Here is a 21,588-nt window from a genome sequence, read left to right on the forward strand (position 1 = left end):
TTACTTCCAGAACTGCAGACTTTGCAACTGGGGAACCAGGTTGAAGTTTCTGCTTCAGCTCGACATTCTGTGATTCTGGTCAAATCACTTAGTCTCCCCATGTCTACAACCAAAATGAATTTGTTCTTGTGTGATGTAACCAATGCTCATGTAAAGCACTCCAATACCTGACAAGTCTGCACTATATAACACTGCAAAAACACAAAATAATAAGTGTTTTGCACACTTCTGTCATTGGGCTATATTTGGCCTACATCTGGGTGATTTTGGGCTACATTTGGGCTCTTTTGTCTCCGGTGGCCATCTTGGGAGATTTATTTGTTATGAAGTTTCCTAATTTCCTCATGTACTGCAGTCTCCTCAGTAGGAAATGCTTTCAGTTTTTTACTTTGATTCCATCATGAAGGTATTCAGATATGTCACACATTTGACATAAATTCTGAATGTTAGCACTCTAGTTGCTCATTAGATCACTGTAATAAAACTACTGTTCACCATGGAAGTCTGCTCCTGGTATTAAAAGTGCATGTTTCAGTCTGCATGTCGGAATACTTTAACCCCTTCAGTGCCCATGACGAGCTGGACTCGTCATGGGCCGCGGTGGCGCTGTGCCCATGACGAGTCCAGCTCGTCATAGACCCCGCCCGCTAATTCAACGGCCGGCACAGGGCGGGGAAAGGGGCGGGCACAGAAGGGGTTAATGAAATAGAAGAGGATTTGAGAAGTCACTCAAAATGTGCCCTCATTTTCTTTCTTCAGCATTAATCATAATTTCTATGGCAAAATGAACCCCCTCATTGTGTTCCTTTTTAAATTAAATGTTTTAAGTGTTACCAGTTTATTCCAATCAAGATGGCTTCAGGTGTGCCATACTTTTGTCATAACGAAGACAGTAAGCGCTCTAGTTGTTTTTAAGAACATTCTGGGACATTCTGTCATTGGGCTATACTTGGGCTACATCTGGGTGATATTTGGGCTACATTTGGGCTCTTTTGTCTCTGGTGGCCATCTTGGGAGACTTATTTGGTATGAAGTTTCCTAATTTCCTCATTTACTGCAGTCTCCTTAGTAGGAAATACTTTCAGTTTTTTACTTTGATTCCATCAAGAAGGCATTCAGATGTGTCACACATTTGCCATAAATTCAGAATGTTAGCACTCTTTTTGCTCATTAGATCACTGTAGTAAAGCTACTGATCACCAGGGAAAACTGCTGCTGGTATTGAAAGTGCATGTTTCAGTCTGCATGTCAGAATTTTTTAATGAAATAGAAGAGGATTTGAGAAGTCACTCAAAATGTGCCCTAATTTCTTTCTGCAGCACTAATCATACTCTTTATGGAAAATGAACCCCCTCATCTTGTTCCTTTTTAAATTAAATGTTTTAAGAGTTACCACTTTAATCCATGCAAGATGGCTTCAGGTGTGCCATACGTTTATCATAAGTAGGACTGTTAGCGCTCTAGTAGTTCTTTGGAACACTCTGGGAAGCTGCAGTAGAACACAAAGGAATCAACTGACAGTCTCTGCCCTTGTTGGATGTACATGTTTTACTGAGAATGTCAGACTTCATTCTCACATGACTGAGAAAGATAATGTGAATTTACAGAAAATAAGCTCTCAGTTTAGCTTATAGATCACCTTCCAAACCTCTGTGGTAAAATCATGATATCCCAGCAGAAGGCTTTTTCACATGGTGAAATCACCTTAGAACATACCACAATTCCTAAAATGATTATGGTACCATCAACAAATGATTTATAATGTAACTAAAGTCTTAAAACCTTCTATTAACTGCAATGCTTTTTAATGAGGTGCTATCATGTATATTGGTCCCAAGATGGCTGCCAACACTTCTTGGATGAAGTGCTGACAGCCAATCAGATCTCAGGATGAGATGTATGGTTAGGCTCCGCCCACATATATATGCTTTTAAATGCTATTTTCTCAGGAAATACTGAACAGATTTACACCAGACCTGCAAAAGGCACTTCCTTGACCTTATGGCTACCTCTCTGCCAAATTTCAAGTAATTCTGTTCAGCCGTTCGGGCTGTAGCTGTGTCTAAAAGTCCTATGGAAAAATGCATGGGGAAAACGCGTTTTGGGACCCCCCCTTTTTTCTCGGCCCCTGCTTAACGAATCACCCTGAGACTTTCAGGGTAGGAGCTGAACGGAGCACCCCATTAGTTTTGAAAATTTCGCGAGGATTCGTCAACCGGCGCCAAAGTTATTCAAAATAGAATTTTGAGATTTCCTATGGAAACTAGGTTGTACCTATAACTATCTACTGGCGACCGCCAGTAGATAATATATATATATATATATATATATATATAAATATATATATATATTCACTGAAAAAACCATAGGTTTCACACACGTTATAGTTAGGAAATAGCATTTAAAAAACCTTGCTAATTCACTGAAAAAACCATAGGTTTCACACATGTTATAGTTAGCTGGACATTTTACTGATAAAAAACCAATGAAATTCCCCCGTTATAGTTACTGTAGGCAACTATAACTCACGCGACCGCAATCCTCTGCTGATGCTAATACTGTATTTAGACACTTATTTGCCCATATCTTCTTCCATTAAATTTTAGCTATACATATATTACAAATATTTTTTTTTCATAAAGACACATATGTCATCAGCAGAGGATTACGGTCGCGTGAGTTATAGTTGCCTACAGTAACTATAACGGGGGAATTTCATTGGTTTTTTATCAGTAAAATGTCCAGCTAACTATAACATGTGTGAAACCTATGGTTTTTTCAGTGAATTAGCAAGGTTTTTTAAATGCTATTTCCTAACTATAACGTGTGTGAAACCTATGGTTTTTTCAGTGAATTTGTACGGTTTTTTAAATGCTAAGTTACTTTACGCCATTTGTGGCGTGCGCGCCCACTTAACGCAGTTCGTTCCGTGCACGGTTTTTATCAACTTTAATAAGCCCTGTACATTTGGTGGCCTTCGGCCACCAAAAGCACAGGGGGTGAGGTCAATGTGGATAGTGTTTTTTTTATTTCGATTTTATAATTTCATGTTGCCAAAATTACGTTTTTTTTCTCTATTAATAAGCCCTGCACATTTGGTGGCCTGCGGCCACCAAAAGCACAGGGGGTGGGGTAAGTGTGGATAGTGTTTTTTTTATTTTTATTTTTTACCGTAAGCGTACGGTAAGCTTACGGTAAGCGTACGGTAAGCGTACGGTAAGCGTACCCCGCGAAATTGCCGAAAAAAAAATAAAACCGTTTTTGCTCTTGGGGGATGTTTGGGGACTCCCTCAACATGACTATGTGGGAGGGAGTTGTCAAAACAGCCCCGTAACATGTTTTTGGCCATCATGTTTGATAAACAACACTCAGTGCGAGAGACAAAATGGCGGACGCCGCTTCCTGGTTTCGGCCGATTCGAATGTTTACTAAGATCTAAGAGCCAATCAGAATCGCGCTCGCGCACGCCACCGTAAGCTTACGGTAAGCGTACGGTAAGCGTACCGTAAGCGTACCGTAAGCGGGCTCAGATATATATATTGATTTAAAGGCTATTTTCTCAGAATCTACTGAACAGATTTACACCAAACCTACAAAAGGCACTTCCTTGACCTAGGGACTACCTCTCTGCCAAATTTCTAGTAATTCTGTTCAGCCGTTCGGGCTGTAGCTCGTTCTAAAGGTCCTATGGAAAAATGCATGGGAAAAACGCGTTTTGGGACCCCCCTTTTATCTCAGCCCCCGCTTGACGAATCCCCCCGAGACTTTCAGGGTAGGAGCGGAGCGTAGCGCCCCACCTATTTTGAGAAATTCGCGAGGATTCGTCGACTGGCGCCAAAGTTATTCAAAATAGAATGTTGAGGTTTTCCTATGGAAACGTGGTCCTAACTATAACTACCTACTGGCGACCGCCAGTAGGTAATATATATATATATATATATATATATATATATATATATATACACATATATATTCTTTTCCTTCTAGGAACTTCTTAAGGAACAAGGTGTAACAGTATTTCTATATAAGTTGTTCTGATGTGCTTTCCACGGGTTCTACATCATACACAGTTCACGATCGATGTTTAGGTGTACTAATCACAATGCTTAATCACAATGCTGATGATGAACAGTCTAGCCTAAGGAAGGAATTTGCTCATTAGGAAGAGCTTTGCTTCCTTCTTGAATGTTGCTGTGTTTCGAATTTTTCTAATGTTTGGAGGGAAGGAGTTCCAGATTTTGGGGGCTGCTCCGGAGAAGGTTCTGTCATACGTTTTTTTCTTCCGAAAGATGGGAGGTTTCAGCAACAGCTCTCTGGCACTGCTTCTACCTGATAGCTCAATTTTCTTAGCTAGGTACCTTGGTGTTTTTTAGTGGAGCGCTTTGTGGGTAGTACATGCCAGTTTTAGTTGAATTCTGGCTTCATAAGGTAACCAGTTTAATGATTTCAGGTGAGGGGAGATATGGTCGTATTTTCTTGATCCCGTAATGAGTCTTGCGGCCACATTTAGACATGCTTTTAGTGGTGCTGTGGAAATTTTTGATAGACCTGCTAGAGTAGCAGATCCATATTCAATCCTTGAAATAACTAAGGACTGGACTGCTATTTTGAGGTCCGCCGTAGAAATGAGTGGTTTCAATTTTCTAATATAGTTCAGGTGAAACCGGGCACTTTTTGCCAATGATTTGATGTGGGCTTTCATGTCTAGGTTCTTATCAAGCGTGATTCCCAGTGATTTTGTAGATTCAACTAGAGTAGGGGTGCAGTTTAGCGCTGTTATCAGTTTGGTCCACTCCTTCGCTTCTTTGGGGTTCTTAGGTGGTGATATTTTTTTATTATTATTTATTTTAAATTTTTATGCAGAGTTTTATTTAGCGCGAACTTGACCCGAATACAATCAGGTATCAGAGCGCTTTACATAGCACCAGTTACGTTACATGAGGACACACATTCATTTTTTGTTAAGCACGGGGAGATTAAGTGATTTGCCCAGAATCACAGGATGTTTTAGCGTCATTACCGAGACACGAACCCAGTTTCCCCCAGGTCTGAGGTCGAGCGCCCTAACCGTTAGGCCAACTCCTCTCCCAGTTTTAGTTGAATTCTGGCTTCATAAGGTAACCAGTTTAATGCTTTCAGGTGAGGGGAGATATGGTCGTATTTTCTTGATCCCGTAAGGAGTCTTGCGGCCACATTTAGACATGCTTTTAGTGGTGCTGTGGAAATTTTTGATAGACCTGCTAGAGTAGCAGATCCATATTTAATCCTTGAAATAACTAAGGACTGGACTGCTATTTTGAGGTCCGCCGTAGAAAATAGGAATTCAGTTTTTGGTGCATTTAGTTTCAGGTAATTGCTAGTTAACCAGTGTAATGACACTTTCAAGGCCTCATTCATTATCTTGATGTCTCCCAGTGACGCGATCTTGATGTTGATCTGAGTGTCATCCGCGTACATGTGATAAGATATGTTTGCGTTTCGGAGAATTTCTGTAAGGGGTTCGACATAAAGGTTGAAAAGTGATGGTGATAGTGTTGATCCTTGAGGAACTCCAATTCAATTTGGGCATGATGTTGATAGCGTCTGTTTGACCAGGAATCTTTGTGTTCTGTTCTGAAGGAAGGATTCAAACCATTTCAGAACAATTCCAGATAGTCCCATCCTGTCTTGAAGCCTGGCGAGCAATTTTTCGTGATTTACCATGTCAAACGCAGATGACAGGTCAAGAAGGACAAGTAAGCATGTTTGATTGTGATCTAGGGCCTTTAGCGCATTGTCCACTATATGTAGGATTGCTGTTTCCGTACTGTGGCCTGGTCTGAATCCGGATTGGCAGTCGTCCAGCAGCTTGAAATTGGCAATGTGATTGCTCAGCTGATTTTGAACACATTTCTCAATTAGTTTGGCAAGTCTGCTGTAGGTTTTTTGATGATGGGGAGGACTTGACCTGTTTTGAGGCACTCTGGTAGGATCCCTTGAGATAGTGAGGCATTTATTATTTCTGTCCATATTGGGACGACGATATGATTGATTCTTTTTAGGCATTTAGAGGGGAGGGGGTCATTGTAGTGATTATTAGGTTTTATATCCGATAGACTTTTGTCAATGGTATTCTGATCATATAACTTGAAGGTTGCCCATTGTGCATTGTTTTTCAATCTATCGTGATCGTTTGTCATGGTATCAATGTTCTGTGGTGGTAGTTGGCTGGTTAGGTTGTCGGCTGCCATCCTGAGCTCTTTTTCTAGCCAGTTAGCCTTGTCAGTAAAGAATGTATAGAATTCTTCGCAGCTCAGTTGGGGTTTAGTCGTTTCTTTGGCAGATTTGGCCAATTTATTTGATTGTTGCTTTAACATCTCAAATAGGTTCCGCGGTCTGTTTTTAACGTTGTCCAGTTCCGATCTAAAGAATTCATTTTCTTTAAAGACTAGTTAGGCTACACAGCCCCCTTCGTGTCATGGCATCTGCAGCTGCATCTCCTATCAGATGGTCTCTTTGTATCAGCACAGCCCAGACCAGTTCCCACCAAATCAGAAGCAGCTCGGCTCAGCCTGGCAAATGCTGGCCAATCAGAAGAGGCAGTTACAGGGCTGTTTTAGTAACTTCAGGAAAGCAAGTTACATAACGTCTTTCCTGCAATAGTAATAATAAGTCTACCCGTGGCAAGTTGTTGGATTTATTGCAACTATTATTGTGATACGTTAAATTCATATTTTAGCTAACTCCAGTCAAAAGATAGGCTTTAATAAAGTTTAATAAAGCCTCACCATGTAGCCCACAGTTACAATGGCGAAAAACTAAATTGGTATTGTTTCCTCCTCCAGGGCCCATAAAACACATTTAATCATGTCCCTGCCAATTATAACCCTTCGCCCTTCCCTTAGAGCACCTAGGGCAAACCTTAGGGATGGCCTTTATGTAATAATAAGAGTTTTAGAATTTGGAAGTACTTTTAATTCCATAGTAAAATTTGGATACAGTTTTATTTTAAAAGCAGCCTGCAATGCAGGGCTACCTTTCGTGTGACAGCAGACACCCCAGCAGTGCACACTTAAAAGCATTAAATCCACTGGGGTCTCTAAACCAGCATGCCCTACCATTTACTAGGGATTTACAAGTGGAATGTCAGAACCAATTGCAATTACACCTAATTACCATATATTTTTTAAGAACTAGGCCAGGTTAGTAGTCCGGTTTCTTACAATAGCAAACAAAGAGAAAAAACAAAAGAACTGAAAAATGAGTGGAAGGTTAGGAAAAAAAGTCTCTCTTTATGCTTTTTTAAGATATGTTGATATTGCAACTATTACATTGTACTTATTTAAATTAATGTGAAAATTAGTATGGAAATAATATCTGTCCTGTTTCGCCTCAACCATTATGTGACTCACAAAGAAGAACTTGAGTTCGGAAAGACATTTAAGCAAAGAAGATCTTGTAATATCTTTAAATGTTGACTACCATTAACCTACAGATAGTGGTGTTGAACCAAATTTCTTTCATCCACAGCATAACAAAAGAAGAGCTTAAAAATGCTTTTCATGAAGGAATACCAAATGATATCATTATTCTGAAATTTGAACAATAAAGCACAATCTGATAAGACAATAATTTAAGTTGACTGAAACTTTGAATATAATTACACAAAAGGTAACACGGGGTATGTCTGTAATGGATACTGAAGATTATAACAAAGAGATTTTAAAATATTTAAATGGTACTCCATATTATAAGGTAGTGCAATTGATGTATATAAAGAAAGTACAAAGAAGCTGCATTGTATTCTATTTGTTTGGGTAATAGAAGGATATTGGGAAATACCCATGAATTATACAGTTACACCCTTTTATATGTTTATTTTGCCTAAACAATCACGTTTTTGCAAACACAGGATTGCTCATAGAAAAGAATTGAGAAGTGTGTGGATATCTTTATGTCTACTCTAATTAGAAAACCTATTTCATATTTCAAAGTTAGAACGGTTTGTTAAAAGGACTATACAGCATTCCCTGGAGCCAGATTATTCTCTAATGACAGTGAATGTAAAAATATATAGATACCTGTATTGTGTATGAAAAGGCCTGTTATGCAATGGGTTTTTTGTGAACATGATCAGTGAATTTTTAGGGAACACGAAAATGGGCTTGAAAATGGCTGCTCTGGTTCTTCTCTTGAGCTGGTCCTCCAAAAGGATGCAGTTCAGCTCAACATTAGTGGCTCAAGAGGCTCACCGGTTATCTCAAACTATGGCACAGCTAAGAAGCAAGGGGCATAATATCAAGCACAGCGTTAAAATTATTGCCGCTTCAGCGGCAGAAAACTGTCGCTAAAGCGGCGATATTGGGCTTGATAATATGCCGCAGAGAATTCCAATAGAAGCCCATGTTGACAACAGAACATGTGCTTCTATGGGAATTCTGAAGGGCATATTATCAAGCCCATTACCTCCACTTTAGCGACAGTTTTCTGCCGCTAAAGCGGCGATAATTTTAACGCCGTGTCTTGATAATATGCCCCAAAGTATCTAACCCCTCAAAATCAAATTTCCTATCTGACCATAGCCAGCAGCATCTGTACAAGTTGTTTATAGTGTATAAAATAAATGCAAGGCATGGGCAATGGGTACCCAGACAGAACGTGGTCTGTGTGTCCTGTAGCATGTAGAGCTATTTTCGTAGCACAAAATGCATCCTCTGGCCCATTTCAAAGGTGAGGGTGCATTTTTCACTAACAAAATAATGCAAAATGCTGGATTATGTTTCTCACACAATTGCCCATAATTACTAGCGTTTTCAGGTAATTATGAGTATTTGCATTTGAGAGAATGATGCCAGTTACACCCACTCCTACACTAGAGCAGATCAGTTGATGGTGAGGTTGACCGAAAGCTTCTGTATATATAGATATTTGGATATGTATATATTTTTATAAAGAACGTTTTGCAAAGCATGAGACTGGTGGCACATTTCAAGTGGTCTGTTATCTAATTTATTTTTTCTAAAAGTAGCCGTGTGTTCACTTCAAGAGTGTTTAGAATGCATGTTGGGCAATTCAGAAAACATAGTATGATGTCAATATTTACTTATGACAGAACACTGAGCAATTACACTCCAAGTCTTGATAGATAAAGTGACATGGTTTCTGTAGAAGTTAAATGATAGAGATTTGGTTATTGTCAGAAATGTTGAAAGCATGATTAGAATCAAGGACTTGAAACTGAAGAACAGAACACAAGGTGTCATAACAAGAAGCATTGGATCGCATGTGCAATCAGCTTTAAAAGAGACTATTCCACAACATGGAGAGTTGTTGCCTCAGGGACAGCTGATCCAGCGCTGACACACTGTACGCACCCCATAAAACACCAACCTCCTACATTATGATTCCTACATCAAAAATAAAATGTGAATGCCAAGTCTTGATCTGAATTAGAATTATTTGTAATGCAGCCACGTAGGGTGGTCCAAATAATTATGCCATTTAACAAGTCATGATGAGTCATATAAGATGTGTGGGAAATAAGCAGTGAATGGCAGGGGTGCAGGTTATTGTTAGACCAGTAAACATTAACTGGTGAATTTCAGAGATGTTTTTGCTTTTTTTAAATGTTTGTTTTTAGAATATTTCAAGACCAAACTATGAGACATCACTTAAACCTTTGTTCAGTGAATAGATAAATCAATGAATCAATGAAAAAAAAAAAGGTTAAACGTTTGTTATAGTTAGGAAAACGTAATTTATTCTTTATATAAAATCCAAACGTTAAATAGACAAACTTTGAAAATTCTTCAGTTATAGTTATACCTCAAATATTTAATTGACGGACAACAACCTTTCGATTTATCTAATTTATTTATTTTTTAGCTACAAAAAAAGTTAAAGTACACAATAAAATAAAATGTATACTTATACCTTTACTTCATAATTTACGAAACACCTTCAAATTATTATAACTTGCGCACCTCCATACATAGTATATTCAACACAATATCCACACTACATTAACTATAACGCGCCTTTCTACTATAAACTGTGTCACAAAAGATATGATTTGTAATTGTCATAACTATTATTCTAAACAATATTATAATATTTTGGATGGCATGATTGAAATGATATAAAAGGGGATAAGCAGTGCATGGAGAAGGAGCAAGTTACAGTTAATGTAGCGTGGCTATAAATATTATGGGGGCCTATTACGATGCTGGTCACAGTTTCGTCTGACTGACACCATGGCTGAAACAGGACCGTTGACCTCCGTTCGGCAGTCCTGACCGCTTAGTTATGATGCGACTGCCTTTGAATTAAGCCTGACTGTTCTTTGCCAAACTACCAGAGGATTGAGTAGAGGTTAATTTAGGGTTGGCTTGTGTATCATCCTGACAAGGATTGTGGTTGTTGCTTGAACAGGGCTCACTCCAGTCTATCATCTCCTTGTGTTCACTCCCCAATCAACCAACAACCCAATTTCTAACACAGCAGTAGGTGAAAAGGTAAATGTGCGTGACAGTTGAAGAGACCAAAGGGTGAAGAGTGCTGACCAACAGCCATTCTCTCTGTGAATATATGCATGTATTTTTTTATTTATGATTTGATTATGGCATGAGGCTGGAGAGACAGCAAAAGAGGTCTGTAGGTGTTGGAGCAGAGGGTTACCAGCTAAATGATACACACTATCCACATACTCACCTGGGCCCATAACCAATAATACTTAAGCTAGTAAGCGCCGCTCAGATCAATTTTGTGTGTTAATGCCTGCGAGATAAATTTACCTCACCAATTCTTACTATTCCTTCCGTCCGAATATAAATTCCTCTGATCAATGACCTAGTTGTTAGCAGTTTAGGTGTTAATACCATCCAGTAAATACCTTTAAATGACCACAGACTCGAGAAGGTTTAAATGTTTATATAATAAATTTCATGTGAAACCAGAAGCATAAAGTACAGTTCGTACGCCATTTGCTTTCAAGGAAGGAAAATTAGATTATTCGAAAACTTTGAACTAAATTAGGATATGAGAGTACCTGGAAAAGAAGAAAATCAGAGAGAGAGCAGTACAATGACATACTACACAGAGTTATATTTACCTAGGATGGTGTGGAAACCAACCCCTTGGCCTAGGAACTGGAAAGGGTCCCCTGGGACAGGTTAGGAGACCGAAGCCTTCCGGACAGGATTCAGGACAGGATTCAGGACAGGAAAGGTGACCTCTTCTAGATACGACTCAGGCGCCGCACCCCTCTCAACACTATCTTTCTCCTCGATTCTTCCGCGATGTTCTCTATTATGTGCCTCCTCGATTCTTCCGTGATGTTTTCTATTTAGTTTGGTACTAGGTTCTGTAGTTCGGATCTTCTTTAGGATTTGCTCAATTCTCGAACAGCATCTCTGTCTCTCAGCAGCTCTGCAGCATGAGCTCTCTCTCAGCATCTGCATCTGCATCTAACTAACTAAACTACATCAATTATACTCTTCTAATGGAAAACACCACCCCCAAATGTTTCAATGATTATGAAAAGCCTAATTCTGATTGGACAAGCAAGGGGAGAACTTATTGTTCAATGTTTCCACCCCTTACTTTACTTTGCCATGCTTTATTGCCCACCCGTATTCATAAGTTAATCAATACAATGTAAACGATTTGATATTCAGCTTCCTCCAGTTCCATGTAAGACAGTTAGGTTCCCAGGACAATGCAACATTCGCGGCCTTGGCTGTGGTTCAAGAGCTTCATCATGGTTCCTGGCAGGTTTACAACTGCGCAAGTGCAGTCGTCACGTGGGGTGTGGATTTCAGTCACCCTCAGAGGCCCAAATATGAACTAATAGTAAAGTCCTAAAGAGACATGTTAGAAATCAAAATAAAATAGTTTCACTGTATACCTAATCTCTACTCTAATCCCATTTACTTATAAAAAATCTTTTGCATTAGCATTTTAGTAAAACTTACATAGTTTAGTTTCAGCAAAGCATGCGCATTATCATGTGGGTTTCAAGCGGCCATGTTGGAAGCAACTGCGCAGCTGCAAAGATTTTCCCTCCAAGCGATAGAATCCCACGTTTAGCAGCCATCTTTAGTGTCAGTCGGGTTATTTGTTAGTAAAACACATAGGCAAGCTTCCCCGAGATTTGTGTGTACCAACATGTAGTGCAAATTAGTATTTACAAACACAATTATTTATTTACGAGTTATTTGCGAGGATTGCATCCGAGCAAGTCTCTTTTTTTTATACGAGTCCTTGCTCCATCATAGATCTGGCATAAAAAACACATGAAATGCCTGATGACTGAACCTTGATAAGACCTTACCCTTAAAAGCATTCAGTTCTGCACCCAGGAAGATCATTATACGAGCTGGTGCTGTTCTTTGAAGTATAATCTAATTAAATAGCCTTTCCCGTGGAATAAATGTTTTCTGAAATAATGCTGTAAATTCGCACGTCATCCATATATTTCAACATACTTCGCAAAATGTTGCCAGCACCTGTTTTTTTAAAAAAAAAATTTTTATCCAGTGACCTTGATATTTGGACAGTGATTTCCTCTTTGGGCTCCAAATTCAAATATGTGGTGGGCACTTTTCACGCATCAACAAAATGCCTCCTCTTCAGTTTCGTAGGTGAGGCCTCGGTAGCTCAACAGTACATGTTCTCAATGACAACATATTTGCAAATATTTCTGTCGGTCACCTTCAGAAGTACTACGTGAATTAACAGTAGAATGATTGAATTCAAAGGCCAGAACTGTTCAAGGGCTCTTTAATACAGAAAATATCTTTAAACACAGCTTAGACTTCACGGTCAATGTATCTATAATTTTCTGTGCAAGCGGCCTCTTTTCACGTTTCTGCAGTTGAAAATCAAAGGTCTATATTGTACATGTCCAATAGTCTCTATTTAGTCCTCAAACAGCAAATTGCTCTATAGTCCCCTAACAGTCCTTGACTATGCGTTCTACTAGTTGCATGTTATTTTTCCATTTTTCATTGCCAGCATCATTTATTGTTGCCGGCATCCTTTCACCTGCAAACATTTTGAGCTTTGAAGCCTGTTATAAATAAGATTCGCGATAAGACAAATTGAGGTAATTTGGGTCACTGCAACAGTTCAGAAAGAATTCTCTAAGCCATCCAATATGCAGCTGTAATTTAATTCTCTTAACTGAACTTTTTTCCTTTAAAAGATGTGCGTGGCAGGTGCTACATTTTCCTTCCAGAACATTTTGTTAGGGTGGATTTCTCATTACTTTCAAATTGAATCCTAAAATTGCTTTGCCTTAAATATGGAAATAGCAATCATCTTCAGAGCAGAAATATATTTTTTTATTTCAAGTTAGGCCAAGTATGTGGTTCCTAGAGAATGGAATATGTCAACTTTTGATTGACTGCCCAAGTCCAAGAGTGTCTGGTGAAATGCTTCAGTGTACCGTGGTCTGTGCGTTTTCAATATCCATAATCAAACTGTACATTATTTCGAGCGGTTTTGAGGCAAAACATTTGATAATATTTTACAGAGCAAACAAAAATGTGGTTCTCTTACTAAGTGGCATTATGTTTTCTTTTAACAAAGGCATATTCAGTGTCATAATTAGTTAGGAAATATTCAAGATATAGAAGTCGTGCTAAAAGTAGAACACCTGGAGAGAATGCATGTTTCGAGTGTGCCTACCCCCTCGCCCTATAAAATGCCCTTAATTTCAATTATAGGCCTTGGGGTTGGGGACCCCAGGGCCTAACAAGGCTGGGGGGGGGGCACACAGCTGCCCTCCCCCTTAATAAAAAAAGGCCCTTGGGGATGGGGTTCCCATGTACTACGAAGGATTGGAGAGAGGGGCCACATGGTCCTCTCCCCTTTAAAGAATATGGAGTCCCCCGGGACATAATAGGTTCAGGGAGTGGGACCACTGACTTTTAAAAAAATGGCCCTGGGGTCCCAAGGGCCAGGCCTTGTGGCCATATGTTTTAAAGGGGAGGGGGCGAAGCCCCCACTACACACAACCGAAGGCCGTGTGTGTTGTGGGTTTGAATGTCTTCGGGGGATTGGCCACAGGGCCTGTCCCCAGGCCCTGTGCCAACCACCCATTGCGCACGGCCAAATGCTGTGCACAGCGTGGAGTTTGCTTCAAGTGGGGGAATGGCCGCAAGGACTGGCCATGCCCTGCAGACAGTACTCCACCACGCACAGGCAGAGACCATGTGCTGCGGGGGGATTGCTAAACGCATAGTAATTAAATATTACTTTGCATTACAAAAAATCTAGAATTTCACTGACAAAAGCAAAGGTTAAAGAAACGTTGTAGTTAGGGAAAATGTTCAGTAGCAACATAACATATTAAACTCTAAAAACCACTGAAAATCACCAGAAATCAAATCACTCAAATAACTATAACTGCAAAAGTTTCCTATGGAAGTGAAATTTGGGGCTACATCACCATGGATGAATCACAAGGGGTAGAAAATATGTTTTAATGTCTCCTATGCGTGCCGCAGGGTACCTCAAATTATATGGTTCACGAGGAGCTGGGGGTCCCTTATTTTTCGGATCTGCCTCTTTTATTGTGGCTGAAGTTATGGTTGCCCAAGGGACCGACCATAAGTAAATTAATTCTAAAGGAGTGTATGGGTCTTGATCGTGCCCACTATATCCCGTGGCTTACCTACATCAAGAAATGCTTTGAGTGGTTGGGAAGAGTAGAACTATTCTCTAACCCAGAACCCCTGCACAAAAGAGACCTGGGCTGGATAAAGGAGACCTTTTTTAATTGTCGAAAGGAAGGAGTGCAAGGGGAGGAAACCTAGCGTTCCTAGGTCTGTTATTCTGCAAACTGTACAATCTACTGAGCCTTATCTATTAGGGCGATAATTTTATCGCCTAATTAGCAAGGCCACACTAACGTGTGAAACCTTGCTTTAGCATGGGGATTCCTTACGCCCAGCTTTGCATCTCTAATGAGATGCAAAGTGGGCGTTCCTGACCTAACATGACAGGAGAAATGTCCGCTTTCAGACTCAAACGAGGGGAAATGATCAGAAACCTCAATATCAACAAACCAACCAATACATGCTAGAGACATGCAATGCTCAATACTGGAGAAAAGTAAAAGGCCCTTAATGGTAGATAAGATGTCATCCCTGCAGAAAGATACTATACCTATCTTTATTCTTTCATCATCTACTCTTGATAATGTTAGCATTACATTACTATCGAAAGGGCTTTCGTTTGTGCCTCAAACCAAGACCAACATCTTCGAATTACATCAAGATATCATTACCTTTTTTAGGAAAATCAGACTAAAAAAGTTCTTTGCTGATAAAGAACCTTTATCTGATGAGACCGACATGACACCTATAGTATCTAACCACTCTACTTTTACTCCCACGCTAGAACAACTTGGCCCTGAAGTGGCTGTGTTCGAACACATTGTGCTAAATAAACTTAAAAAAGCCACCCAATTTGTACCTAAACCAACCTACAATTTAAATAAAGCTGAACATGATTCCCTCCATAAATTAGCCAATGAAAAATCTCTCACAATCAAAAGCTGACAAAGGAGGAGGTATAGTAGTACTCGATACTATTCAGTATGAGTCTAAAATGAAAAACCTACTTATTGACCGCAACTTTTATGTTCAAGTACACCAAAATCCTACTTCTAAAGTTATGTCGCAAATTCAACACCTCACCAGACATGCCCTAAACAACGGCCTCATTTGCCCTAAGAAATATGACTATTTAAACCTGAGAGGAACCCAAAATGCCTTGTATTTATGGTGTTCCTAAAATACACAAAGATTCTTTAGACCCCCCATTGAGACCAATCGTCTCCACCATAGGTTCCATCACCGAACCCCTTTCTAAATACTGTGATAACATCTTGAGACCGTACATGATCAACATTCCATCCTATATCATGGATACTAGAGCTATGATTAATCAAGTTGAAAATCTTCCTTTTAATCCAGCTAGACACACTATGGTTACTCTTGACATCGAATCCTTATATAGCAACATACCTCAACGTGACGCTCTAGACGCTGTCTCATGGTTCATTGACACATATAATATTAGATGTCCTAAAACATTTGTATTACAATGCTTACACATAGTACTTTCTGAAAACACCTTTGAGTTTGGTAACACCTTATACAAGCAGATCAAAGGTGTAAGTATGGGGGCTTCGGTAGCTCCATCAGTGGCCAATATATACATGGACTATTTTGAAATGAAATACATTCACAATGACATTGCGCCTTTTTCTGAGTCTGTCATTCGATGGTCCCGGTACATCGATGACATATTCTTCATATGGATTGACTGTGATGAAAATGTATCTGAATTCCTTCTCTGGCTTAATTTATGTGATACTAACCTTCGGTTCACATCACATATTAGTAAAACCCGTGTAGAATTTCTGGATATCATCATTAAGAACAATAACAATTTACTTGAAGTCGACCTATTTGTGAAACCTACAGCACGCAATACATTACTACACTTCGAAAGCTACCACCCGCGTGTTCAAAGACAAAGCATCCCTTTCGGGCAGTTTCTACGTTTACGACGAAACTGTACTAATATTCGTGATTTCGATATACAAGCTTCCAATCTGAAAGAAAAGTTTCTAGCGAGGGGATACCCTCACGGACTTATTCGCGAATCTTACAAACGCGCACGGTTCTTTGACCGCGATTGCCTCTTGAAAGAGAAAACACCCTCGACCAAAAACCCTTTGGTGTGTATAATCAAACACTCTACTTTGAACAACAAAGTTAGACAAATTGTCAATGGTAGCTGGCACGTCTTGAATAGTGATCCTGAAATTAAAGAGAAAATCCCTAAACCACTTTTCGCACATCGCAGAAACAAAAATCTGAAAGATCTCATGACACGCTCTAGGTTTATTGAAACAACATCGTTCATTCAGAAAACTATTGACGGTTCAGCACCCATTAAAGGCACATACAGATGTTCCAACTGTGAAGCCTGTGACACCGCAATTGTTGGTGCCTCCTATAAGTATCATGGATACCTTTTCACCCCACACAATTTCTCTAACTGTAAAAGTAAAAATGTTATATACCTAATGATCTGCCCATGTCATTTGGGCTATGTAGGTGAGACAGCCCGAGCCTTCAATATTCGCTACACTGAACATCGCTCAGCTATACACACATCCAAAACAAATGCCCCACTAGTTAAACATTGCATGGAATACAAACATACATCTAATGACTTCAAGTGGTTTATCATCGAAAAAATAGAAAGTACTGATAAGTCCAGATCAGAAAAAATACGCAAAAAACGTGAAGTATATTGGATTTTCACTCTTGACACGTTCAAAAACGGATTAAATAGCGAAATCCCATGGGAAAACGCCATCCGTTATAACTACCATTGAATCCTTTGATTTCTTTATTCTGGTTTCATTATAGTCGTTCCATGTATGCAAAATAAATCTCAGGATTTCGATTAGTCAGTGGGCACTCTTGATATATATTTTCATAGTTTTCTACTTATATTTACAAATTCCACTAATACTGTTTACCTGCTTGATATGCCACTGCATATCCTTTTATTTATCTGGTCGTAGTTGTATTTTGGCTATCGTTATTTCCCTTTGGAAATTTTAGCCATGCTTTTACATTTTCCATTCATATCACGGTAGACACACTTGCTTTCTTGTATGCTGCGAATTGCTTTCTTGCAACTAGTAAAGGTAGTGCCCTTGCCTCCTTTCCATTTCCTAGTTTACAGATATCCCTTCCGAAGTTCCGTTTCTTCTTTATCGTAATCCATATTTACTAGGTTAACGTTCTAGTTTTTCCTAGTATTTATCCTGACAGGTAGACTGGGCTAGGCACTTCCTGTAAACGCAGAGTGCGCCTCACGTGATAATCACGTGTAAGAGATACTGTCACGCTATTGGCTGGATATCCTTTCATAAACATTTAGTTTCCTTCCGCCATTTCCGTGTCGGTTTGGTTTACAGATAGGCGAGCGTCCACACACATCGAAGTAAGTACAACCCTGTATTGTTGCCTATATGGTGGGTTAGTGATTCTTTGACCCCCTTCTTTTTTTGATGCATCGACCCATACCTTGAAACTTTAATCTATGGCCTATCCACGTTTGGTAATTGAAGAGTCCATTTCTTAATTGTGGCCATTATTATCTGTATCTCTCGACATACACTATAATTGATGTAATTATTTATCTCTCTACAGTAATTCTTTACAAGTATCCACTAGTGCAGTGACGAATTTATCCTCCTATCCCTCGCATCTCTACATAAAGATTTCTGTCGCTATTCATACAGGTAATACCTAGTACTTGCCTACTTATCAAATTGCTGTAGCTGTACACATCATGTATTGAAGCTTACTGGATGTTCTTCTAGCCTTGTTCCTTCATCATGCATATGTTGTTTTTCAGCACTTGAGTTTCGTTCTATTAGTTTCATTCCCATTTTTGGTGATTTCTATGACACCCTCTAAATTTATTTCCTTTAGCCTCAAGCAGCATATTACTGCCCAAGCCATTTGATGTACTCTGTGGTCCTTCTGGCGATTTAGGATTAAACGCCATACATGATTGATTTAATCATTACCATGGAATTAGAGAAAGTCTAGGTAAATTCACCTCTTTATATCCTTTTTGCCTTTCCATGAATATAAGACCAGTGCCTGATCATTTTCACATTACTCTTTACAGAAATTCAGAGTCGGTTTGCCAAAGTCCACACATAGATTCTACATTGGGACCTCCCAGTCGCAGGCTTTTCCGTGAATCTCAATATCCTGAATATCTGGCATCTTTTCTCCACACTTGCAGAATGCCAATTGTATCCTGAGAATACTCTCTTCTCTGCATGTACATCGTTTTAAAATATTAAGCTGTATGTACCTACTTAAACTGTTGCCTCGCCCTGTTTAGCTGCCCCTGACCCCGTTCCATCACGGCTGGTGCCGATTGAGCGGAGGGTCGTTGGGGCTAGTACTCACTTCCGGTTGCTACCAGAACTCGCAGGTTAACGCTCCAGCCTCGCACGCCCCCCTCACTATTTAGTCCGACTAAGGGCGCGGACGAGCGCAGCGGCGCGCCTTTGGCGCGCCAAGGGCGCGCCAAAGGCAAGCCCATCTGCGCCCGTCCGCGCCTGACCGCAGCCAGGAGCCAGGTACTGTGGTATTTTTAGTTGCTCTTAATATTTCTGTTCTTATTTCCTTATCTTCACTATTTTGAGCACGCTGTTAAAAATATGGGTTTCATTCAATATACGAGCCAAGAGATTAAAGACTTACATCCCTACGCAAGCAGATTTACTGGCACATGGGAAACCGACCCGTCTAAGGTCCAAGACATATAGCTGTCCTCTGCACCTTTTGGTTGCAGGTCCCCAAAATGTCCTTCTTATTGCGGTAAACAAAACACGCCCCTTAGGGCGATCTACTTAAATGCACGCTCTATTCCCAAACACTCAACTGAGGTATGGGATATATTAGACTCAAATAACCCTGACATATGTTTCATTACTGAAACCTGGCTTCATGCAGATGCTGGCCCAGATATATATGTCGCCTTTCCCTCGCAATATGAAATCATTCGAGTCGACAGGAAAGGAAAAAGAGGGGGTGGTATATTAATAGCTTACAAAGACACCCTAGCAATTACAATCTTGGATAATATAATGAACGCCCAGATGGAAAAGATTACCGGTCTCTCAAACGATATTTGGAGAGCGGCTCTGGTCTATCGACCTCCTGTTGTTAAAGGCAATTTTTCCAATCAAATACTAGAATTCATTGCACCACACGTATTAGCCTCGGATAACTTTCTCCTGATTGGCGACTTTAATCACCATGCAGAGGCGTTATTTAATCCTGATATGGATAAACTAATTACAAATATGAGTTCGCTAGGTCTTGTACAGTTGGTCAATGGTTCTACTCACCAAGCGGGGCATACACTAGACCTTCTCTTCACAAATATACCTGACATTGTTATGGAACCTCCAGAAGCACTGATATGGACCGACAACTACCTATTGAAATTTATTATTTCTAGGGTTTCAACAGGGAAAAATAGTCAGGTAAGTGAAACCGTTCTACGCAGATCCTGGCGTAAGATTACCCCCCATCTTTTCCAAGAACATTTTGGCTCGGACCATAAAGTTTTAGAAATCAGTACCAATCAAAGGGCGTTAAATTTGAATGAAGATATTCTGGCTACTCTTGATAAAATTGCTCCTTTTAAGAAGGCCAATCCTAAGGCCAAAACCGCCCCTTGGTTTACTGACCAACTAAAAATTACAAAAAACTTGTGTAGAAGGGCCGAACGATTATGGCGAAAAAATAGAAGCCCTGCAAATGAGGAAAGTTATAAAAAATTGCATCATCTGTATATGAATGAAATAAAACATGGAAAAAAGTCTTATTTGTTGAACCGAATAACTAGGGCAGAGAACTCTTCTAGAGAACTCTTTCACATTTTAAAAGATTTCACAACCTCTACAAGTCTACCTACCATACCCGTGTCTCAAGATTGGGCCGATTCGTTGTCAAATTCTTTTGATGAAAAAATTATGACTATTCAAATGACTTTTCCCCCTATACCCAACGATAGTCACCTAATAGAACAACCCTGTTTTTCATCAAATCCTTCGAGCCTTTTAGTTAAATTTATTGAATGTTATCAAAAAACTGTTATTTCAGCTATGCAGAAAATAAAGTCCGGCTCCCCGGCTGATACTATTCCTGCTAAATATTTCTCCATAATAGCACCCACTGTCATTGACAGTCTAATTGCACTTTTCAACCAATCTTTGGCTGACGCGGTGTTCCCTTCTGTCTGGAAGATAGCTAGTATCAGACCAATTTTAAAGAAACCAACAGAGGACCCTAAGGTACTTTTGAATTATCGTCCCATTTCACTGCTCCCATATTTTGGAAAAATACTTGAATCCATCATAAATCAGCAACTGGTGAGACATCTAGAGAGGTATGAACTTCTTGACCCCTCTCAATCCGGTTTTCGAGCAGCACATAGTACAGAAACGGCATTGGTTGAGGTCACCAATAACATCAGACTGCCCCTTGATAAACACCAATCCGCTGTGCTTGTCCTGCTCGATCTTTCCGCGGCTTTTGACACCATCTCCTATAAGATTCTTGAGCAAAGACTATGGGAGATTGGTGTCAGGGGAAATGCTTTGAGGTGGTTCATTAGCTACCTATCTGATCGCACCACTGCTGTTAAGTTGGGAAACTTTGTTTCCTGTGCAAGGCCAGTGAAAATGGGAGTTCCTCAGGGCTCCATTTTAAGCCCGACTCTTTTCAACCTTTATATGACCCCTTTGGCTGAAGTAATTAGATCACACGGGTTTGATGTCATATCCTATGCGGACGACACGCAGATTCTGGTCACTTTTGGCTCTGACCAAAGTGATACTAAAAAGCGTTTTAAGGACTGTCTTATCTGCGTTGACGAATGGATAAGATCAAACCATCTTCAGCTAAATGGGGCCAAATCAGAGATTGTGCTCTTTGGAAGAGCCAGCAACCATTGGTCACAGGACTGGTGGCCTTCTGAGCT

Source organism: Triturus cristatus, chromosome 2_1, assembly GCF_964204655.1.
Source record: "Triturus cristatus chromosome 2_1, aTriCri1.1, whole genome shotgun sequence".
NCBI lineage: Eukaryota > Metazoa > Chordata > Amphibia > Caudata > Salamandridae > Triturus > Triturus cristatus.